Source organism: Leopardus geoffroyi, chromosome C2 (genome assembly GCF_018350155.1).
Source record: "Leopardus geoffroyi isolate Oge1 chromosome C2, O.geoffroyi_Oge1_pat1.0, whole genome shotgun sequence".
NCBI classification, from domain to species: Eukaryota; Metazoa; Chordata; class Mammalia; order Carnivora; family Felidae; genus Leopardus; species Leopardus geoffroyi.
The window spans coordinates 104,107,436-104,131,021 of record NC_059333.1 but is presented as its reverse complement, the minus strand read 5'-3'; the positions used below and the strand labels follow the sequence as shown (position 1 = coordinate 104,131,021).

The 23,586-nt window shown below is 37.6% G+C and overlaps 1 non-coding gene and 1 pseudogene across 1 annotated transcript; one reads left to right on the top strand and one right to left on the bottom strand.

The window, feature by feature from the left end:
* Positions 1–155: 155 nt before the first annotated feature.
* On the top strand, positions 156–15,918 carry LOC123610379 (annotated as a pseudogene).
* A 1,479-nt stretch (positions 15,919–17,397) lies between these two features.
* LOC123576286 lies at positions 17,398–17,529 on the bottom strand. The gene has a single exon (XR_006701296.1). It is a non-coding gene; the product is annotated as a small nucleolar RNA SNORA72 (small nucleolar RNA).
* Positions 17,530–23,586: the final 6,057 nt, after the last annotated feature.

Sequence of the window (23,586 nt, the reverse complement as noted above, 5' to 3'; positions counted from 1 at the left end):
CAGATGCTGATTTCTAAATACTGTTCTCCACTGAAAGGAACCCAGGTTTTTTTTTTGGGAAATGGCTGATTTTAAGTCTGGGATACAGGAAATACACAGTAAGTTGGAAACATCTTGTGCACAAGAATGAAGAAGTGCTGGAAATTAATGGGGACATGTCAAAAAGATACAGGAATTACCTTAAAGTTTTTCCTGCTGCCCAAATTTGTGATAAATTAAACATCAAAAAGAATAATGATGATAATGTATTATATCATCTTGAGTCAGAAAAGAACGCATTAGTCCATAGTGACACTCAAAATAAAGGTGGCGGTGGAGGTAAGCTTTCTTCTTCCAAAGACTGCTAGCTAATAAATGTAGAAAAAATATAGAATTCGAAAAATCACCATTTGCAACCACTATTGAAATAATTCAGGCAAGGATCATCAAAGGGTGCTAAAATTATTGGGTGAAAGAGTTTTGAGGATATTGGGGAATGGGTTATTCACATATTATCATGTATCACCCCACAGATTATTTATTAATTACAATATAGTACACACAGACACACACACACACACAAAACAATGTATTGAGATTGTACCCTAATCTTTAAAACTTGCAGTAGCCCAGAAATGGGAGAAGTTCTTTTACAAGATCTTCAACAGTAATCTTCAGTGGAAGAGGAGAGTTCCTTCGCTTTTTTGCGTATTGTTTTGTAGTGCTCTTAACATCTAGACGCACAAAAGTATAATTCTTGAGGGAAACTGAGGCTACCAGAATGGAGATGTTTAGTTTGAGAAGCTAAACCAAATATTTTATCTTGTAATGTAAAACTGGTATGTCTTGCCAAAGAGTGGTATTTTAGCAAAGCCAGACCATGCAGACTTGTGTCTAACACAGGAGAAAGGATTACTTTCCATATTTGGATTTAGACCATGCTCTGTTTGTTTTGCTGGAGGTGTGTATATGTGTTCTTTGTGGAGTAATGTGCAGAGAATTAGGAGCAGAACCTCTAAAACTGGAGGAGAGCTAAGCATACCTGATCTACCTTTGGAACTTTGGAAAAGTGACCTGGACTTGGTCCAATGTAGCACAGAGTGGACTGTGGATATGCCCACTGAGATTCTATAACCCAGAATATGCTGATGTTGGCTGCCATTATGTTATCATTATCCTGATGGGTGGGAGGGGGTGGAGCTTAGGATGACCATAGCCTTGCTTTGGTGGTGATTCTTTTGAAAGGAAACAATTCTACTGGCAATCATCCACGTGACTAGTAGTTGTAAATTATTGGGGTGCAAAATTTAGGGATGGAGGATGGACAGGAACTAGAGAGGAAGAACTTTTATCTCCTTTTCAGTCCTTGCTGGAAGTATGATGTGGACCGTGAGACATCAAGATAGATGGGAGCCAAACAGGGAGGTAGTCAAGGCAAGGTTCCATTGGTGGTGGCATCTTTGAGAGAAGCCACTTCTAAGAGCAGTAAGAAATGACCACGTCTGCTAAGCTTCCCTGCCAACCTATCTCAGCTCTGGTGGGGGTTTAAGGGAAGGGCTTGTCCCAGCCAGGAGACAGTGGTAAGGAGCAAAATGCTGCCTCTCCCCTATAGGACAAAGGGGTGATAAGGACGATGTCCCCAGTTAGCAAAGACACACAAATATTTTCCTAAGGGCATCAGTTCTATACAAATCAATTAATTAATGGAGTGTGTACCCATTACTCATTGGTTCTGTCTTTCCCTTATATAGATCCACAATCTCCTATCAATAATTCTGAAATCCCAGTGATTTTGAAAACAATATTTTTTCATAAGTTTACCACTTGCAGATGTCGGACTTCTTAGCCTCCATAATTGCATGAGCCTATTCCTTATGATAAATCGTTCATATATATATATATATGTATATATATATGTATGTGTGTGTATATATATATATATATATATATATATATATATATATGAAGAGAGAGAGAGAGAGAGGGAGGGAGATGATAGGTAGGTATGTAGGTAAATAGATTTAGGGGATATACATTTATTGATTCCATTTCTCTGGAGATTCCAACTAATACACTAGATAATAAATACACTCCTTCTTTCATAAAATACTTGGTTAGGGAGAGCTTTAACTGTCATACATTTACAACAGCCTCATTCTTTTAACTGCTGGATGATATCCCTAGTTCTATGGTATATTTAACCATTTCCTTTGTAATAGATATGTAAGTTCTTTATGATTTCTATTTTCAGAATAATTGCATGTAACTTTTGGCAGAGAAGGTTGCTTCCATTATAGATTGAGAATTGCTGAGCCAGTCTAGCCATAGGGTGAAACACACAGGAGAGGAAAATGGAAGTATCTTCCACAGTGAGAATTTGTTCATTCTGTATCACAGACCTTAGGACAATAGCTTCCATTCTTAAAGCTTTGTGACCATATTTTGCCAAATAAGGACATTGTTAAAAAGGCACAAGAAAATAAAAAAAAACTTTCTACCTGTTACCATCATCGTTTTAAAAAACAGGCTGTTTTAACATAAAGACACAGAGGCAACCTTAGCTTAATGGATGGTCAAATTGAATAAATTCAACTGTATTCAAAATTCACTTCACTGTCTTTATTCTGTCTTTGTAGTCAGCAGGTAAAAAGTTTCTCACTCACCTGTTTCCATTTCCATATGCATCAGAAGCAACTGCTTTAATATTATTCTGACTTCTGGAATTAAAAAATTTGGAAGAAATGTAAAGTGAGAGAGTTCCTGCCTTCTGCAAAAGGGAGAACTCACAACCTAAGAAAAGCTGGTTATGGATGTTTCCTCAAACTCTGACGTAGGAAGTGATTCTAGGATGAGTTGGAAAGAATTCAAACCTTGGCTTTTGAGATCTCCACCAAAAGGAGGCCTGGCATGGAAAGAAGAGCATGATCTGGGCAGGGGGTTTCCTGAAGAGATTGACACCCATTGGGAAGACGCTGTGGCCTGATGTGCTCCATGATGGTACCACAATTATACGTACCAGGACAAGTTATTCAGAGAAGAACATCTGAATCTATTAAGTCAACTTTATGCTGCTTTCCTTAACACATTTATCTTCTCTATCATGAACAAATTGTGAGAAGAATATAAAATTCATGAGAAGTGAAAAAATTGGTGATTGTCTTTTAAAATAAAATCACCACAGTCATAGCAGCTGTTCTATTTTCAAAGGCAAGGAGAAGAAGAGAGAGAAATGCTGGCCCAGCAGAAAAGTGAGTGTGAAAAATAAAAGGATGGAGAAGCATTTTCCATGATTAGAAAGGCCCCTGCAGCATTCTAAGCCAGGAGCATCAGTTCAGCCAGCACTATGGTCCTCCCCGCCATCATCACGCTTGAGGCAGCAGGATATAGAGTGAGACCCCAGCTGAAGACCTGTGACTTAGAGTCAATTCTGCCACTCTTCAGGGGAAAACCTTGGACCAGCCAAATGGTCTTGCTGATCCTTTGTTCACTTCTCTATAAATCGGGATAAGAAGATTGCCTTGTGTGACAAGAGAATAAGATTAAAGCCCTGTGAAAATTGGAAAGTGTTATACAAGCAAATAGTTTATTTGTATTAGTTGTTTGTAATAGTTACAAAATCCAGAAAGGTGAGGGAGGAGTTGGGGTGGGCCAAAGCTAGCCCATATGGGGACTATGTGCAAATTAGAAAAAAAAAGCCCCCTTTGGTGGACACAGCCCAGCCCCACCCCAGGACTCACAGCTAGGTTTAGTGGGACTTGGCTGGATTGTAGCAGACCCAGTGGTCAGGGTCATTTGTTTGAGTCCTTGACTTCAAGGGGGTCCCAAATTCTGACTTCTATTCAGCAGAAATATGAGCAGAGAATTAGGATGAATCTGTACCACAATGGTGATTCTAAGTGATATTTATCTAGCCTAGTCCAAATCCAGCGGGTGAGTGGTCTCAGTCCCGAGCTGCCTGGGCCTCCCTGAGACTTTTGTAAAGCCTAATTATTAATAACCTTAACAAAATCCAGTGATATTCAGCTTCAGTAAAGGTTTTTGGTTAAGTAGCTGCCTCAGCAATATTTAGATGTAGGACATTAATAATTGCATGTAGACACATATCCAATATGTGGTGTTCACCCTTGGACAGCATCTCATTTTGCCCTGTTTGAAACCGGCCTCGATACTGGACTCAGTACTCTTTGTTCATGGCTTGTTTTATCCTAGTCATGCTGTCCTTCTTTCCTTCTGTTAAATACACCCAAGTTCATCCTACCCCTGGACATTTGTGCCTGCTGTTCCCTTTGCCTAGATGCTGTTCTCCCAGATTTTTGCATGGCTCAGTGCCTTCAGCTCAAATGACTTCTCTCATCAGAGAGGCATCTGAAATAATTATGTTGCTTCTAAGCTGCATTTTTTTTTTTAATTTAGCATTTTAACATCTCTGAACCTGAGATGCGTTTAACAATTGCTAGTATCTTATGACTGTGATTAACCAGGCGGCAGGCATGGCTTAATTGTCACTGCTTGTTGTACAGATGCAAATTTGGATGTTAGTCTTGGTGGGCCTACCAGACATCTGCCCCTTCTTTACAATTTAGTCAACCAATCAGGGACACTAGATACTGGCACCTACATATCTAAGAGAGAAAACTCAAAGGATATTTTAAAGTTCATGAAGATTTTCTTTTAAGACTTTATTTTTTAGAGCAGTTTTAGGTTAGCAGCAAAACGGAAAGGAAAGTACAGAGGCTTCCCACATACCCCCTGCCCCCACAGGTGCACAGCCTTCCCTGTTATCAGTATCCCTTACCATCATGGTACATTTGCAGGAAGGTTCTTTGGGTTTGAAAATGGTGAAGCAAATGCTAGCTTTCCTCACCAAAAATGAGAAAACACAATTCATTATCTGGAGAGATTCTCCTACGACGGAAGCCACACCTCAGGTCTAACCGTGTAACTGTATTTTATACAGTGTTAATTCATGTATGTATTTTAAACTTCAAATTTGTTTTTTAAAAATTATGTACCATAGATATTTATGAGAAATATCCATCTTTCCTAAGAAGACTTTATCAAGAGTATGACAGAAGAATTGAGATATTTATCTTCAAATTATTTGCTTTCCAAAGGCTGAGAAGATTTATTTTTCTGTTCATCTTAAAAATGAAAAAGTGGTAAAACAATAAATAAACTCAGTGACAGCTGACAGTATATATTTTCTAGGATCTGAAATTTGTATTCTTTTGTGGATTCAAACTTTCTCACTATTTCAACATTATTTCAAATAGCTGATATTTCTCAAGTGGAGCTCATAGCCAAGTTTTAAAAGTATTTGCTTCCACAATATGTATTTTACTTGGTCTATTTTGCTTACATTAAGTTAAGTAGCTAACCTCTCCATCTTCATTTAAACAAAGTAGTTCAGAGGCTCATAGTACTATCACTTTCGGTTTACTGGAAAATCTAAATTTGCTTCTTAAAAAGTAGCAAAAACAGTGCTCAGCAAGCATATCCTTTTTAAACCTCAGAATTCAGTTTGGGTTTTTGTTTTATGTTGTTTTTATTGCTCATAACCTCCCAGGGAGTAACTGTATAGACATACACTGTCTTTTTTTTTTTTTTTTTTTTTTTTTTTTTAACATTTATTTGTTTTTGAGAGAGAGAGGCAGAGAGAGAAGGGGGGACAGAGGATTCAAAGCGGGCTCTGTGCTAACTGCAGAGAGTCCGATGTGGGGCTCGAACTCCCAAACTGCGAGATCATGACCTGAGCCAAAGTGGGATGCTTCACCGACTGAGCCATCCAGACACCCCTGTATGTCTCACAGTCTTGATTTTGTTTCAGAACGTATGTTGAAGTGGAGGAAAAGAGATCTCCTAGTTCTTATTCATTCTTCTAGTTTTTGAACCAGGTTTTCTTACTCCTGACTTTTTATAGGTAGATGTCATGTGTGAAATATACATGGCTAATGTTGATGAAAATAGAAACATGGATTTCATACCTGCTTTGTCTGTTTGGCCCCCTATTATCCAAGAACTGACTCTTCTTTTCACTTGCCCTGCCCCTCTTCTGTCTTATCCTCAGGCTCAATCCATGCCAACATTTGATCACAGTGGAGACACTTCTTTTCTACCAACTTGCCGCCCCCCCCCCCCCCCCCCCCCCCGCCACTCTCTTGGCCATAGTCTTGAATCAAAGCTGGGTCAATCAGAGTCTCTCTGATGGCCTTTGGAATGTAGACTAGAAATTCTAGGCTTATTTTGGGAACAGGGGAGTTGGAAACTCAGGTATCAACGGACACTTTCCGCCTTGTGAAGCAGGAAGTAGACTAAACCAGTGTGTAGTAAGAGAGGAGGAAAAAAGGAGATGCAGAGATTGAAGCAGACTTGAAAGCTAAGGGGTGGAGGTGGGGGTGGAGGAAGAAAGACTTCCTGGCTTGGCTGCTTCCTACTCTTGGACCATTTGAATCAGCTCTGTGTTTTTATGATAAATTATCTTGTTTAAATTTCAGCTAGAGGTGGTTTCTGTTACTTAGAAGTGTTAACCAGTATGGTGTTTCCACATGAAACTTTGGGGAATTTCTCTTATTTCTTAATTGTTTTTGTTAGGTGGCTGTTGTAATAACCACACAAGGACTTTACTCAGAGAATTTTTCTCACTTTTTTTTAATATATTTATTTTTGAGAGAGAGAGAACAGAGGAGGGACAGAAAGAGAGGGAGACAGAGGATCTGAAGCAGGCTCTACGCTGATAGCAGAGAACCCAGTGAGAGGCTCAAATTCACAAACTGTGAGATCATGACCTGAGTTGAAGTTGGACACTTAACTGGCTGAGCCACCCAGGCACCCCTTTCTTCCTTTTTTTTTAATCTTAGATTTACATGTTTAGTATCTTAATCTTTCTTTCTTCTTTCCTTGATACAATCAATATTACATGTCTCTCTGTGAGGGGAGTGCAAAGGGTTTCAAGAAAATCTGCAAAGGCTAGGATGATATGGTCCATATACATTCTCTAAGTAAAACTCCCTTCAGGGACAAAACTCTTCAAAGACGAGAAACATCCGGGGATAGAATCCAAATTTAGCAGGACACAGGCAGCAAAGGTCAAAGTAAAAGAACATTCAGCTTAATAGTGCAATGGAGGTAGAAAGGAACAATCAAATTTCAAAATGTAAGCATGCCATATTCTTGCCAATTTTTCTTTAGAAAAAACATTGAAACAAGAGAACTCTAGAGTTATAATGTTCTAATATAAACTTATCATCAAGGTTTAGATAGAAAGTTAAACTCTAAAAAGTTATCCAAAACAACATTGTTTTTTAAAAGTTTAGGAAAACTACTTTGACATACAAATTAAGAAACAGAAAAGGGAGGGGCGCCTGGGTGGCTCATTCGGTTAAGCGGCCAACTTCAGCTCAGGTCATGATCTTGCGGTCCGTGAGTTCGAGCCCCGCGTCGGGCTCTGTGCTGACAGCTCAGAGCCTGGAGCCTGTTTCAGATTCTGTGTCTCCCTCTCTCTGACCCTCCCCGTTCATGCTTTGTCTCTCTCTGTCTCAAAAATAAATAAACGTTAAAAAATATTAAAAAAAAAAAAAAAGAAACAGAAAAGGGAGATAAAATTCTATGAAAATTCAGGAAATGGAGAATGATATTCCTATAGATGATGAAAACTTGCCCAAAGGACATTCTCATAAAGCAGATTAAAAACTATAATATCTCAAATCAAGCTAGAATACAAAGAAAATGATATAACAAATGAACAAGTAAGTTTTATTTGACGTGATGGATCTCAGAAAAGAATTAAAATCATTAAGAAATGAACAAAATGAAAAGGCAGCCTACTTAATGGGAGGGCATATTTGCAAATTATCTATCCAACAAGGGGTTAATATCCAAACTATACAAAAAACTTGCGCAACTTAACATTAAAAAAATCTGGTTAAAAAATGGGCAGAGGGCCTGAATAGACATTTTTCCAAAGAAGACATACAGATGGTAAACAGACACGACAAAGTGCTCAACATCACTAATCATCATGGAAATGCAAATTAAACCACAATGAGATATTACCTCAAACCAGTCAGATGACTAATGTCAAAAAGACAAGGACTAACAAGTGTTGGTAAGGATGTAGAGAAAAAAGAACCCTTGTGCACACTGTTGGTGGGAATGTAAATTGGTGCAGCCACTGTGGAAAAGAGTATGGATTTTCCTCAAAAAAATTAAAAAGAGAAGTACCATATAACCCAATTATTCCACAGCTTGGTATTTACCTAAAGAAAACAAAATACTAGTTCAAAAAAGTATATGCATTCATACGTTTATTGACACATCATTTACAATAGCCAGATACAAAAGATTTGGAAACAAGTATCCATCAATAGATGAATAGATAAGGATGTGGTATGTGTATACAATGGAATATTACTCAGCCATAAAAAAAAATAAAATCTTGCCATTTGCAACCATATGGAAGGACCTAGCACATATTATGCTGAGTAAAATAAGTCAGGCAGAGAAAGACAAATACCACATGATTTCACTTATATGTGGAATCTAAAAACAACAACAGAAACAACAAAACAAATGAACAAACAAAAAACCAAAACAGACTCGAATACAGAGAAAAATTGGTAATAGCTGTAGGAGGCAGAGAGAGGGCAAAATAGGTGAAGTGTATTAAGAGGTACAAACTTCCAGTTATAAATAAACAAGGAATGAAAAGTATAGCATAGGGAGTATAGTCAATAATATTATAATAACTGTGTGGTGACAAATGGTTAATTACGGTTATTGTGGTGAGAATTACACAATATATAGAATTGTCTAATAATTATGTTATACACCTGAAACTAATACAACGTTGGATATCAATTATACTTTAGTTAAATTTTAATCTAAGCTTTAAAAATTATGTGCTGAAGGGGCACCTGGGTGGCTCAGTCGGTTGAGCAGCCGACTTCGGCTTAGGTCATGATCTCGCGGTCCGTGAGTTCAAGCCCTGCGTCGGGCTCTGTGCTGACAGCTCAGAGCCTGGAGCCTGTTTCAGATTCTGTGTCTCCCTCTTTCTGACCCTCCCCCGTTCATGCTCTGTCTCTCTCTGTCTCAAAAATAAATAAACATTAAAAAAAAATTAAAAAAAAATTATGTGCTGGAAACAATATTACACAATGCCTAATATCAAAAAACTAGAGATTATCAAGATGTATTATTATTTACTATCAAATTAATGCATTTTTGTGTAGACCTTATTATACAGCTTCTTCTGTATCCTCTATTTAATATCCTCTAATTGGGGTGCCTGGGTGGCTCAGTCGGTTAAGTGTCTGACTCTTGGTTTTGGCTCAGGTCTTGATCTCCTGGTTTCATGAGTTCGATTCCTGCTTGGGGCTCTTTGCTGACAGCATGGAACCTGCTTGGGATTCTCTCTCTCTGTCTCTCTGTCTGCCCCTCCCCCACTTGCACTGTCTCTGTCTCTCTCAAAATAAATAAACTTTAAAAATTATAATTAAAGGTATATATCCTCTATTCAATTAAAGAATATCTTGAGATTGTAAAGCAAATTGGGAACTGTTGCAAATGGTGCCTTTTTAAACCAATCTTTGTTAACCAAAGTTTTCTTAATACTTTGTAACTAAAACAAAATACAGAAATAAACTGGGTGATAAGGTTGATACACTGCTGCTGTTTGCCATATCTCCCTGTTTAAAAATTTTATGTTTACTAATTTTATGTTCACCTTTGTTTTTATTATCTGCATACTAGGTAAGTCTCATAAATTTGAGTTTATAGAACAAACATCTGTTAATAAAATACCACTTTTATTACTTTCACGTGTTAAGATAGAAATGGAGAACTGAAACGAAACCAAAACTAGAAAAAGAATACAAAATAATGCCTCAATGGAAGATGAAACGAAGGGAAATTTTTAAAAATCACAAAGAGAGAGAGATGAAAAGGAGTCAAAAACCAATAAGACAGTGCACCTGGGTGGCTCAGTCGGTTAAGCGTCTGACTCTTGACTTCAGGTCATGATCTCATGGGTTCATGGGATTGAGCCCTCCTTTAGGCTCTGGGCTGGCAGTGCAGAGCCTGCTTGGGATTCTCTCTGTCTCTCTCTCTCTGCCCCTTCCCCACTCGTGCATGCCAGCTCTCTCTCTCTCTCTCTCTCTCTCAAAATAAATAAACTTAAAAAATATAAACAGTGAGACAGGCAGAGAAGGTCAACGTAATTAGTAATATCTGAGGAAAATCTTGACAAAGAAAAAAACCCTGAAATCTGTAATTTGAGACACTGAAATGAGAATTAAAATGGAATATTGAAAGGGCACTCAGTTTATCTGATAAAGCTGACCCAGAGTGACCATCACTGAGATACAGTCTAGTGAAATTATTGGACTTTAAAGGGAAAGAAATAAAAATTCCTTTAGGTACTTAGAGAAATAGCCCAAGTCATTTATATAGGGAAGAAAGGAATATTGTCTTTACATTTTTCAACATCAACACTTTATTCTTAAAGAAAAGTAAGTAATATATTTAAGATACTCAAAGCAGGAAAATATGAGGCAAGAATTTTATATCCATACACGCTGTCATCAGCATAAGAACTCAGGGAATAGTATTCTTGATGAGTCTACTGGAGAAGGGGGATTAAAATAAGTAAAATACTTAAAGTGACATTGATAAAATGACTTGATAAGCATTTAACTTCTACGCGGAACTAAGACTAAGTGAGAGATATAAGGCAGAGAGTGTAGTATGTAATGGCTGAATGCTCTGACAATGGAGATATAGTACAATTGTAAAAAGAAGTGGCATGAGAATGTGGAGAGCATATGCGATTTTGTACCTCTCTTCAGTCATCACATTGATGGTATTGTCACTGGCTCCTACTGACTAGAGATGGAGTAACTTGGGTATCACTAAGAACAATAAGAACAAAACACACCAAATATATTTAAATCCATGATTTCACCCTGATCCAAAAAATTAATTGGTCATCACTGAAGGATGCTTGGAAATCAACTCTTTATTTTGAAAACTGATAAATAAGAGAAAACAACCAAGCATTTATCCTGCCTTTCCTGTATAAACTGTAACACTAGGTAATCAAATAGTAGATGATGTGAATTTTCTCTTTATGGAAGAAGTCCATCAGATAGCTGAAGAAGAAAGAATAAAATTTGAATATCAACATTTTTTTGGCCATCCGTAATGAATTATTGAATCTAAGCATTGAGCATCAGTGGCTGCCACCATCACAAATAGACCAACAGATATTTTGTGCCTGGAAAAAACGCAGCACCACCTATAAAGTAGTTTGCCCCTCTACCCCCAAATTAGTAACAGTAACCAAACTTGAATGTGACTCAGTCTGGAAATACAGGAAGGTCCTTCTATTGTGGCCTGCAATCCAAGTTATGACCACTCTATTTTGGAGCTTGAAAAGGCCAGATGCTTCTATGCCCCAGACTGAAGTTGTTTTAAATATTTGGTGGCTGCAGTAAAAGCAGAACACCTTACTGTGTTCTCCTAAGAATCTTCAACTAGAGAAAGGAGCAAACTCACTAGCAAAGAATAGATTTAAAAAGTTTTAACTTCCAAATGGTCTGGAGCTAGCTATGGATGGGGGGGGGGGCGTGGAGAATAGAGAGGATAGTAAGTAAATGATAACCACACACATAAAAAAATATGGAAGCACATTACCAACAAATTTCTAAGTCAGAGCAATAGCCTATGAATTTCAATCAACTATCTATGGCCCCAGATCTTCACTCGGCATGAATTCAGTTGCAAAATTTGTATAACTCCCCAAAAGGCAGCCTCCCAAATCATACCTTGAATGAAATCTTGGAAGAAAACAAACCAGGAAAATCCTCCTGACATAATTAATGAATTTTTTTTTTCATTGAGGTATTTGATCTATCTTAAATTTATCTTGGTAAAAAGAACGAGGTTATCTCTACACCATTTATTGAACAGTTCTTTTCTCTACTAATGTCTAGAATCCTACCTTTATAATACTTTAAATTCTCATACATATTTGTATCTATTTTTGGATTCCATTCTGTTTCATTGATCTACTTACTTATGTAGCACTACCTAAATTTTAAAAATGGTACTAAGAGGAATGCTGTATTATTGCATGAATTATAAGGAACTACTGAAAACCTTAACCTCTGGAATGTCAGAAATCAGGAAGCTTCAAGAAATAGATATTTTTTAAAGCATTCTGCCATTAAGGTGACTTAGGTCTAACAATTCACGTTCTGAGTGACTTTTGTCCAAAATTTCAAATTCCTTGGAAGATTTAATTGGCTCAGTTTAGGCTGGGTATCAATCCCAGAATCGATTATCTATTCTTGGGGGCACACGTTTGTGTATTATAGATATGATTGATGAGTACTGAACCTTATGTATCAAGGGAAGTTTCCGAAGAAACATAAGGTATTATAAGCTGAACAGTACTTTGAAAACTGTCTTCTCCACTATGCCCATCAACCCATTTCATACATCTGAAGCTCTCCTATGTCTGAATGATGCAGTTCCCCCACCCAAAATTGCAGCCACCCCTTCCCAATAGAAAATGATATAAACTTGTGTCCCTTTATTGATCTAGCGGTAATACCATAGGACCATACACCTGTAAGCCAAGGATTTCCTAGAGCATGCCTACTCTTCCAGTTCTGTCAGATACCCTTAGATACTCTACAGCCCATGAATTAGCTGGAAAATTTTAATCATCACTAACACATGCTAAATAATGGTGGTTTTTAAACTGGGGTGCAAGTACATTTAGAGATACATAAAACCTTCCTAGGGGTACTCACTCCAGCATGAAAAGTTCTGAGAGCATCAATGTCCGGAGACTCAGCTTCAATATGGAGTTTTTCTTGTAATTGGTTTGCCTAAGATGTGTTTGAGTTAGAGGACTCTTGCCTCTCCCGACTTTCCTGTCTCCTCCTTTACAGTAGACTTTCCTTACTTTACAATTATACCTTTCCCCCATCACAGATCTTATTACTATGTTGCATCTACCAGGTAGTAAAACCTCAGAAGGAGCAAACTACAAGCTATGCTATTTTATATTTTATTTTATTTTTATTTTTATTTTTTAAATATAATATATTGTCAAGTTAGCTAACATACAGTGTATACAGTGTGCTCTTGGCTTTGGGAGTAGATTCTTAAGATTCATCGCTTCCATGCAACACCCACTGCTCATCCCAAAAAGTGCCCTCCTCAATGCCCATCACCCATTTCCCCCTCTTCCCTGCCCTCCCCATCAACCCTCAGTTTGCTGTCTGTATTTAAGAGTCTCTTATGGGTTTGCCTCCCTCTCTGAAACTATTTTTTCCCCTTTCCTTCCCCCATTGTCTTCTGTTAAGTTTCTCAAATTCCACATGAGTGAAAACATATGATATCTGTCTTTCTCTAACTGACTTATTTCACTTATCACAATACTCTCCAGTTCCATCCATATTGTTGCAAATGGCAAGATTTCATTCTTTCTCATTGCCAAGTAGTATTCCATTGAATATACAAACCACATCTTTATCCATTCATCAGTTGATGGACATTTGGGCTCTTTCCATAATTTGGCTATTGTCATTGGTGTTAGAGAAGCTTTCTTTAATCAAGGTACCTTTATAACCCACAGGAAAGCTTTGTGTCTTTTGCTATCTCATGTGTTTTTCAGTGGAGAGTGAAACATGACATTAGAAACAGAATAGTACAAACAGTATTAGATGGGGCACCTGGGTGGCTCAGTTAAGCATCCGACTTCAGCTCAGGTCATGATCTCATGGTTCATGAGTTTGAGCCCCGTGTCAGGCTCTGTGCTGACAGCTTGGAGCCTGGAGCCTGCTTTGGATTCTGTGTCTCCCTCTCTCTGTGCCCCTCTGCAGCTTTCTCTCTCTCTCTCTCTCAAAAGTAAAACATTAAAAAAAATTTTCTTTAGAAACGGAGTATTAGAAACAGGAGAAATGGCAATTTTCATTCAATGACTTAGTCCCTTTTATCCCCTGACTCTTTTAAAAAGAATTATTTTTCTGTGAGAGAGTCCCTTGACCATTAGCAGGAAATTCGGGGGCTCTGGCACCTTATCTCTCCTGGGTGACAAACCCATGACAAGGTTCTTTTCCCTGTCTAACTTGTACACTCAAGATATGACAAGACCAATTCGAGAAATATCCATGTGCTTAGAAGCAAGCTCTCTGCATTTATACCACTCTTGGTAAGCTTGGTGGTTAATTTCATGCACTTGTGCCTTTGTGTATGTCTCAGAGGCATGTTTTTCAAATATTCAAGAAAAAGGAAGCAAAAAATTTTATTTTTACTTCTAAGAATTGGATCAATATTATATCTTCAAAGCAAAGGAACAGATATTGAGGGTGAATAGGTGTTTTATTTTATGTTTCTTGGACACCACAGAGCTCCTTAATAAACATTCAAAGTCAGTTTTTTGTCAGTGTCAGAATCACTGAAGGCATTCTGGGGTGTTATGGATGAAATCAGTGAGAAGACTTGGGGATTTGAGCCAGAAGAGTCTACATGGACTACGACAGCATGCAGAGTTGCATTAAGGAATAATGCTTCAATAAATACAGAAGTAGACATGAAGCATCCTACTGCACTTCCTGAGTGCTGCTTTCTTGGAGCTGACCATATGGTAAAATCTCTGGGAATTAAGCTATGTGGAAACATACATTTGTGGAATCCAGAAAATTGTTACAAAATTTGAAAAATGTTTTAGAAATAGATTTTCCAGCTCATGGTGTCCTGGAAAAATCTGATTTTTCTATGGATTGTGAGATCTGTTCTGCCTATCAACTTGATAGTGCCATTCCTAATCAAGTGTGTCATAATTCCCAATGTGGACAGCTTCAAATTTTCTTCTATGAGTGGTTAAGAAGACTACTGACTAGTAGACAGAGTTTTAACATCATTTTTGGTGAATGTCCATATTGTGGTGAGCCAATAACCTTGGAAATGTCTGGGAGGAAACCCTGAAATACGAATGTAACATTTCTGTGAAGAACTAGAGACTTTAGAAATTACCGAAAAGATTTTAGTTGATATCTTCAGAGAAAATAGAAAACAAAACATACTAATGTCAAGAGAAAAAGAATGGTGAACCCATAATAATACACATCCTGCCTTTGTCTCCTCACTAAGAGTAAACTGGGAAATTGTAAGACAAAATCCTGTAGAACATTCTAAGTCTGTGACCTCTATACCAGTTATAGAAGTTGTATGTGTGTCAAGATGGAGATCTTAAATTATTGAGTATCTAGACTGGTAAAATTTTGATGGGGTTCATAAAATGAATTGGGGATGAGTACGTATTTTATCTTTTGTTAAACACTTATTCAGACTGGTAAAAGAATCGTTTTCATTAACATTTAACAATAGTATTGTTTACTCTATATCTGTATTTATTTTTCCTTAAAGTGAAGTCTGCTGGCTGTCACTCATTAACCACTTGTCCGTTCATTTATTTATTCCTAAAAGGTACTAATTAGATATATATTAACTAACAGGAATGTGTTATGAATTTTTAGGAGTAATGCATTTAACAGTATTCGCTGAAATTGCTTTCTTTAGATCTGCTTTGCTAGTAACCCAACATTTTTCTTTTATTTGGTTGTTAATTTGCACAAAATAGATTAAATTTGTTAATGTTTACAAAATAGATTAAAATGTACTCTTAGAAACTGCATTTATGATAAGTGTTATCCAAATGGAGTCAGGATGCAATGCCCCAAGTTAAATATTGTATTCAACTAAGATTAGTTCCTTGTTTTGCAAATGATGATTTGCTGTTCTAATTCTGTCAAATGTATACTTACCAACTATCATTTTCAGACATTAAATGCAGTTGCATGTGGGGTGCCTGGATGGTTCAGTCTGTAGAATATGTGACTCTTGATCTTGGGGTCGGGAGTTCGAGCCCCACTTTGGGAGTGGAGATTGCTTAGGAAAAAAAAGGGAAATGAAACTATGTATGTATATAAAGAGAAATCTAGGTGTATTCTAGTATCCATGCATATAATGTCATATCAGTATCCATTTCTTCGTATATCTGTTACCTTTTTAAGGCACTTTCAGACTATCAAATATTGCAGTTTTGTATTAATATAGTTTTTAGTTAACAGTAAAAAACCATAATGTGAAATTTCCAGTTTTATGGGGAACCATTTCTGTCCAATTAGAGCTTGAAAACTAAGGTATTTCTAAAAAAAAACAGGAATACTTAATAGTCATTTAGTAAGTATGGGTTAAGATTTTAAGTGTAGTTTCCAGAAATGAGAAAGTGAGTAACTTTAATGATTGGGTTTAAAAAGTCCTTTGCAACTCAAGTGGTCTGTAATTCTTTGCTTGCAGTAATGTTGAAGGAGGACCTAATTGTCAGTGTTGTCAGCTATTGGATTCTTAAAATTATTTTTCATGATAGATACCATGTGATTTTTAAAAAATAACTCAGGAGGGGGCACCTGGGTAATTCAGTTGGTTAAGCATTAGACACTTGATTTCAGCTCGGATCATGAGATCGAGCCCCACATCCTGCTCTGCACTGACCGTGCAGAGCCTGCTTGAGATTCTCTCTCCTTTTCTCTCTGCCCCTCTTCTACTTGTACTTGTGCTCTCTCTCTCTCTCTCGCTAAATGAATAAATATTAAAACAATTAAAATTAAAAAAAATAAAAACTCAGGAGGAATTCAAAGAACGAAATGATAGCACTAGAACAAAACTCATTCTATTCCTGTCTACTCATTAATAAGAATAGCACTTCTCAGAAATAAAATCTATAGAGATTTAAAAATTTGAATATAATTGATGCTGTGCCCTTTCTCCTTATATTAATGAGTATTTTTCATCTATAAATCCATAGCTATATAGTTTAAAAATCTCTAATTCAATGAGATGAATGTCTAATAAATCTTTTATTTTTATATTTATTATTTTTCATCAAAATATTTTTGTATGTTGTTTTGGTCATTGTGTTTATTTAACAATTGTAAGGTTGAGTCATTCTAGGAGACATTTTTTTAACCTTAGAGTCTTGTATTCCAGAGAATCTAAAAACATTAATTTCAATATATATATGTGGTTTCGTGACACAGAGTAGGAAAATGATGGTCAATATATGACACTCAAGCATAAACATATAATACGTGAGGATAAAATTTTGTGAAGGAAGTTGAATGCAAATATGAATTCAAGGAGAAAAATAATGATCTAAAACTTTTGACTTTTATTTTTTTAATTACTTTTTAGTTTTATAATTCATTTAATGGCAACCGGTAATCATCAAATTAGCAGTGGTTATCTTCAAAAGTTATTACTCTTGCTTTGCTTTCATTTTCAAGGATGATCAAATACCTAGAGTCAGAGACATCTCCTACATAAGTTTCATTTTATGAGTCAGACTTGGTTTATCACCAGCATTGATAAAACCAGACTTAGGGAAATAACTAGGTCTGGGGACACATGCACGGTCTTAATATAGCAAATGTTTAGCCTGCAAGAATTATTGCAAAATCAGAACAGCGAAAATATTTGCAGAAACTTTTGACTTTTGAAAAAGAGCTTGTTCAAAACTGATGGCTACCAGATGGGCAGTGGGGGTGGGGTTGGGTAAAATAGGTGAAGGAGAGTAAGAGTGCGCTTACCGTGATGAGCACTGAATAATGTATAGAATTGTTGAATCACTATATTGTACACCTGAAACTTACTATAATACTGTATGTTAACTACACTGGAATTAAAAAATAGAGAGAGGTTGTTCATATACTTTTAAATGGATGTTAGTAGCTTTCAAATTACTATACTGTTGAGTTTGTAGTGCATTTACTTAAAAGAATGATGTATTTTATTTAAAAATGTCAATATATATAATTGCCACAAATTTTAACCCCTTAAGCTCATGCTGAAAAATTTTAGGTTACCTAAAATTGTACAACAATGTTTTTTAAAAATTCTTTTGAAGAATTCTCACAAAGAGGTTTGAAGGCTACCGCTATAAGCAACTTAGGGGAAAAGCAACTAACTTTTCCCGTAGGGGAAAAGGAAGAGGAAAGAGATTAGGGATCTTGTTTAAATTATGCTAATTCTTAAAAAAATAAGGGGAAGGGGCAAACATTTAATCTTCTGGTACTACTTTTGCATGCCAGGCAGAAGTCTGAAGTCTGAAGAAGGAGAAGTGAAAGCTATTACCTTCCCTTTAGAGGCATGACCCAGAAGTTGAATCTATCATTTCCTCTATCTGTTAAATCTTAGTTCAGAACCATAGACAGTTGCAAGGAAAACTGGGAGATGTAAATATTATTCTGATGGCCAGTTGACCAGTCAAAGAAATATAGTACAGGTCTTGTTCTCATTTTCACAAATGGTTATGCAGCCTTAGTTTGGTGTTAATGATTTCCCTTCTTTACCATTCTACTGTTCTGTTCTTTTTTTCTTTTCCTTTTTTTTCTTTTGTTTTCTTTTTCTTTTTTCTTTTTGGTGAGAGAGAGAATCTCAAGCAGGTTCCACACTCAGTGCAGAGCTTGACACAGGATTCAATCCCACAGTCCTGGGATCATGACCTGAGCTGAAACCAAGAGTTGGATCCTCAACCAACTGAGCCACCCAGGTACCCCTCCACAGTTCTGTTCTTTAAGGCCAAAGTACGTGATAAGAACAGCAGGAGCATTATATTACTCCTTTACATTTTTTTGTCATTAAATAAATTTTTGTGTAGGGGTGCCTGGGGGGCTCAGTCGGTTAAGCATCTGACTCCGGCTCAGGTCATGATCTCACAGCTCGTGACTTCGAGCCCTGCGTTGGGCTCTGTGGTGACAGCTCAGAGCCTGCAGCCTGCTTCAGATTCTGTGTCTCCCTCTCTCTTTGCCCCTCCCCTGCTCATGCTCTGTCTCTCTCTCCTTCAAAAATACATACACATTAAAATAAATAAATAAAGCAAATTTTTGTTTAGAGTCAATATTGACTAAGAAAGCATATTGGTATAGGATGTTCAGTAAGTAAACAGATGTTAGTCCTGGCAGAAGAATGATGGATAGGGGAAGCCTATTCAAATGCAAATTTAAGCATTTATTCTTGGTATGGTCTACATGACGAAAGGGGTCAAATAAAATCAGCCTGGCAACAGGTAGCTAGCTGTCAGGACCCTAGAGGAATGGTACCATCCTAGTGCTAGGATTTGCTACCCTGCTAGAAAATTAGGTACTCAACATTGGCAGGGCTGGCCTCTGTAAGGGAAGATTCCTTATTGAGCTCATGCATATGCCATCCCTGCAAAACCTATTGGTACTTCGCCTATTAGATAATTGAAGACACACCTAGCAGGTGAGGGAGAAGGATGACTGACATCCATAGAAACAGTACTCCTGTGCACATGGTTATTAAGAGCCTTTTCCTGTCCCCGTGGGCTTCTGTAATAAGTTAAATGGGATATGTATTAGTGAGTCTGTTGGCTTTGTAGTAAGTTCCAAATTCACAGTGGCTTAAGTAAGATAGAAGTTTTAGTCTCCCATAATATTTTAAACATAAACAGTCTGGGGTTGATATGATATTGGGGGTCCAGGTTTATTCTAATTGCTCTGTCATCTCTAGAATATTGCTTGCATGCTTATTAGTGTTTTATACTCATCACTACATTCACATGTCAGGCAGAAGCCTGAAGAAGGGAGAGTGAAAACTGACTCCCTTCCCTTTAAAGGCGAGATCCAGAAGTTGAGTCCATCACTTCCTTCTGTCCACTAAATGTTAGTTCACAGCCACAGATAACTACATGGCAGGCTGGAAAATTCAGTACCTCAGTTATTTCAAGGGCTTACTCATCACATGCAGTCATGGCTAGTCTGCTGGACAGCATAGACATAGAAAATGTGCCTTCCTGCAGAAAGTGAGGTTGTACAGTGCTGCTTTGGGCCAAACTACCAGTTTATAGGAAATATAGAAGACAGAAGAACAAATCAAATGATGCCACAAGGAAACAACCAGCCAAATTCTAAATCTGGGCCATTCTATAAGATAAATGACCCAGTTTTATCAATTAAATGATATTTTAAAAGGATTTTAAGAGACATAACAATCAAATGTGGTTAGTAATTTTGAATCTTAATTGGAACAAACTATAAAAAATACAATTTTGAGATAAGAAAATATGAATATATACTGTATATTAAATATTATTAAGGAATTATTGCTTATTTTTAAAGATATAATAATGGCATAGTGGTTATGTTAAAAAAATCTTTTTCAGTTACAAAGGCATACTAAAATGTCTGGGATTTGCTTTAAAAATATTTAAGCAAAAAGCAAACCATGGAGAGGGATAGGTGAAATGAAATTGGGAACATTTTGATAATTGCTAGTTATGTACCAGGTACATGAGAATTAATTATGATATTAAAATAAATAATAAAAATTTAAAAAAGAAATAAATATGGCAGCTGGTAATACATCCAAGCTAACTATTGCTACACAGCCTTGAGTTGCCATATCTCTGCATTTTTCAAAGAATCAAAACTGCAGATTTAAAAAAATAAAATCTCTTGATTTCATAAAACAACAACAATGTGGCCAAATACAATAAATAGATCAGTGGGCTTGAATTTGTCCTTAGCCATCTGGTTCTTCTCTAGGAAAAGTTTGTTTTGTTAATAAGTTGTTTCCCCCCAAATTTACAGTGTATTCAACTTCTTTAATAACTGGAAACTGGTGGTTAAGGTCAGTGTCTGGGGACTCAGAGACGAGTGACAGATTGCAACAAAATGAATGGAGCTCTGAGTTTTGTCAGTGAAGGGCATGTAGCCAAAGGCTTAGGTCACAACATAAGTGTATGTAGAGAGGAACAGGTGGAGATACAGTATTAGTCCTGCCATGGTGCTATGGGCTGAACTGTGTTCCCCCCACCCACAAGTTCATATGTTGAAGTCCTAACCCCTAGTACTTCAGAATGTGACTATATTTGGAGATGGGGACTTTAAAGCGGTAATTAAGTTGAAATGGAGTCATTAGGATGGGCTGTAATCTAATATGACTGATGCCCTTATCAGAGTAGATTAGGAAGAGAGCCAGGGAAGATGGCAGAGTAGGAGACCTCCGAATTCACATCCTCCCACAGACACACTGAGGCAACAGCTATGTGTAATGCAACTCACTCTAAAAATGACCTGAAAACTGGTAGAACAGACTATCCACAGCTAAAGACTTAAAAGGAAGACTACATCAAAAAGGGTAGGAGAGGCAGGGATTCTGTTGCCAACCAAACCCCTGGTGTGGCAACCCACAAGTAGGAGGGACATCAGAGGCACAGAGGAGCAAAGGGGTCAAGTACCACACTGGGCACCTCCAGCCTTGGGGACCTGCACAAGGAAGATGAGCTATGATAATGTCTGTCTTTGAAAATCAGCAGGACTTAACTCCAGGAGCTTTGGAAAGTAGCTGGGCTTAACTCTGGGAGAAGTAGATGGCTATAACTCTGCTCTTAAAGAGCCAGTGCAGTGTATCACTTGTTCCAAGATCTGGCACAGAAGTAGCAATTTGAAAAGCACCTGGGTTATATGTGAAAGATTTGTTGAATAATTTTAGGACATGTGCCAGAGGGACAGGGATCCGCAGGAGCTTTCTCTTGGAATGGAAGGGCTAGTGGGCACCATTTTTCTTGTCTTCCTTCAGCCTTTCTAGTCAAACACCTGTGGGAGGCAGTTCTGACATCCTCCATTTACCTTGTCAACACCACTTGCCCCACCCCAGCTTTCCCCTTTAGACCTACCACATTCAACCTGCCTGCTATGGCAGGTGTCCAAAGTGCCTTCTACATTGCCATACCTAGTAAGCATACTCATTTGGGACTAATGTCTTCCCAGAGTGACTACCACCTGCCACACCCAGTGGGGAGTTGGAGCTGATATTGGCACCTGTCCAGAGTGACTGCTGACCCACGGAGAGGGGGACCTAGCCCCACCAACCAGCACTCCTGCAGTAGCCACAGCCTGGCCTCTCAGCTGGCAATGCAGGGATTGGGGCAAGACATGGCAACCAGTGTGCCCACATCAATCTTGGCCAGTCATTGCTGACAGCCAAGCTGGGGGCAGTTCAACCTACCAGTGTGTCCATAGCAGTTTCAGCCCACCCACAACAAGAGGGCTCACACAGCCTGCATAGAGGACCCCCTGGAGCACCAGGTTCTGTGACCAAGAGGAAATGCACTACTGGCCACCACAGGACTTCTATACAGGCCACTACTTTCAAGACCAGGAGATATAGGTGACTTAACTAATATGCAAAAACAGAGAGGCAAAATGAGGAGATAGTGGAATATGTTCCAAAATAGAAGAACAAGATGAACCCCCAGAAAAAGAGCTAAATGGAGATGGAGAAATGCAACCTACCTGATTAAGAGTTCAAAGTAATGGTCATAAAGATACTCAACAGATGAGAGAAGAGTGAATGAAATCAGTGAGAACTTCAACAAAGAGATTTAAAAAAATTTATAAAAGAACCTATCAGAGCTGAAGAAAATAATAACTGAGCTGAAAAACACACTAGAGCGAATAATAGATTTGAGGATGCAGAAGAATAGTTCAGCACTCTGGAAGACAGGGAAGTTGAAAGCAACCACTCTGAACATCAAAAAGAAAAAAAAGAAGTAAAAAGTGCGGATAAGTTAGGATGAAACGACATCAAGTATACTACCATGTGCATTATAGGGGCCCTAGAAGGAGAAGAGAGAGAGAAGGGGGCAGAAAACTTGTTTTAAGAAGTAATAGCTGAAGGGGCACCTGGGTGGCTCAGTTGGTTAAGTGTCTGACTTCGGCTCAGGTCATGATCTCATGGTTTGGGGGTTTTAGCCCCACAACGGACTCTGTGCTGACAGCTCAGAGCTTGGAGCCTGCTTCAGATTCTGTGTCTCCTCCTCTCTCTGCCCCTCCCATGCTCATGCTCTGTTTCTCTCTGTCTCTCAATAATAAGTAAACGTTAAAAAAATAAATAAAAAAGTCATAGCTGAAAACTTCCTAACCTGGGGAAGGATACAGACATCCAGGTTGTAAAGGGGTAGTAGATCAATCACTTATAATGCTAGTATGAAGGTTAAAAGACACAAGTAGTAAAATCAATTATATCTACCAAAATTACTTGAGGTACACAAAATAAAGATGTAAAATGCGGCATCAAATACATAAAATGTGGAGGGGGAATAAAAATGTAGTGCTCTTAGAATGTGTTCGAACTTAAGCAACTATCAACTTAATATAGACTGCTATATACATAGGATGTTATATATGAACCTCTTGGTAAATAAAATCCAAAAACCTATAATACATGCACATACACACAACAAGAGAAAGGAATCCCAGCATAACATTAAAGAAAGTCATCAAACCTCAAGGGCAGAGAGTTAGAGAAGAAAGGAACAGAGAACTACAAAAACAACCAGAAAACAATTAACAAAATGGCAACAAGCTCATACCTATTATTAATTACCTTGAATATAAATTGACTAAATGTTCCTATCCAAAGAAATAGGGTGAGTTTAGTTGGTTAAAATACAAGACCTATCTATACACTGCTTACAAGAGACTCACTTTAGACCTAGAGACACATACAGACTGA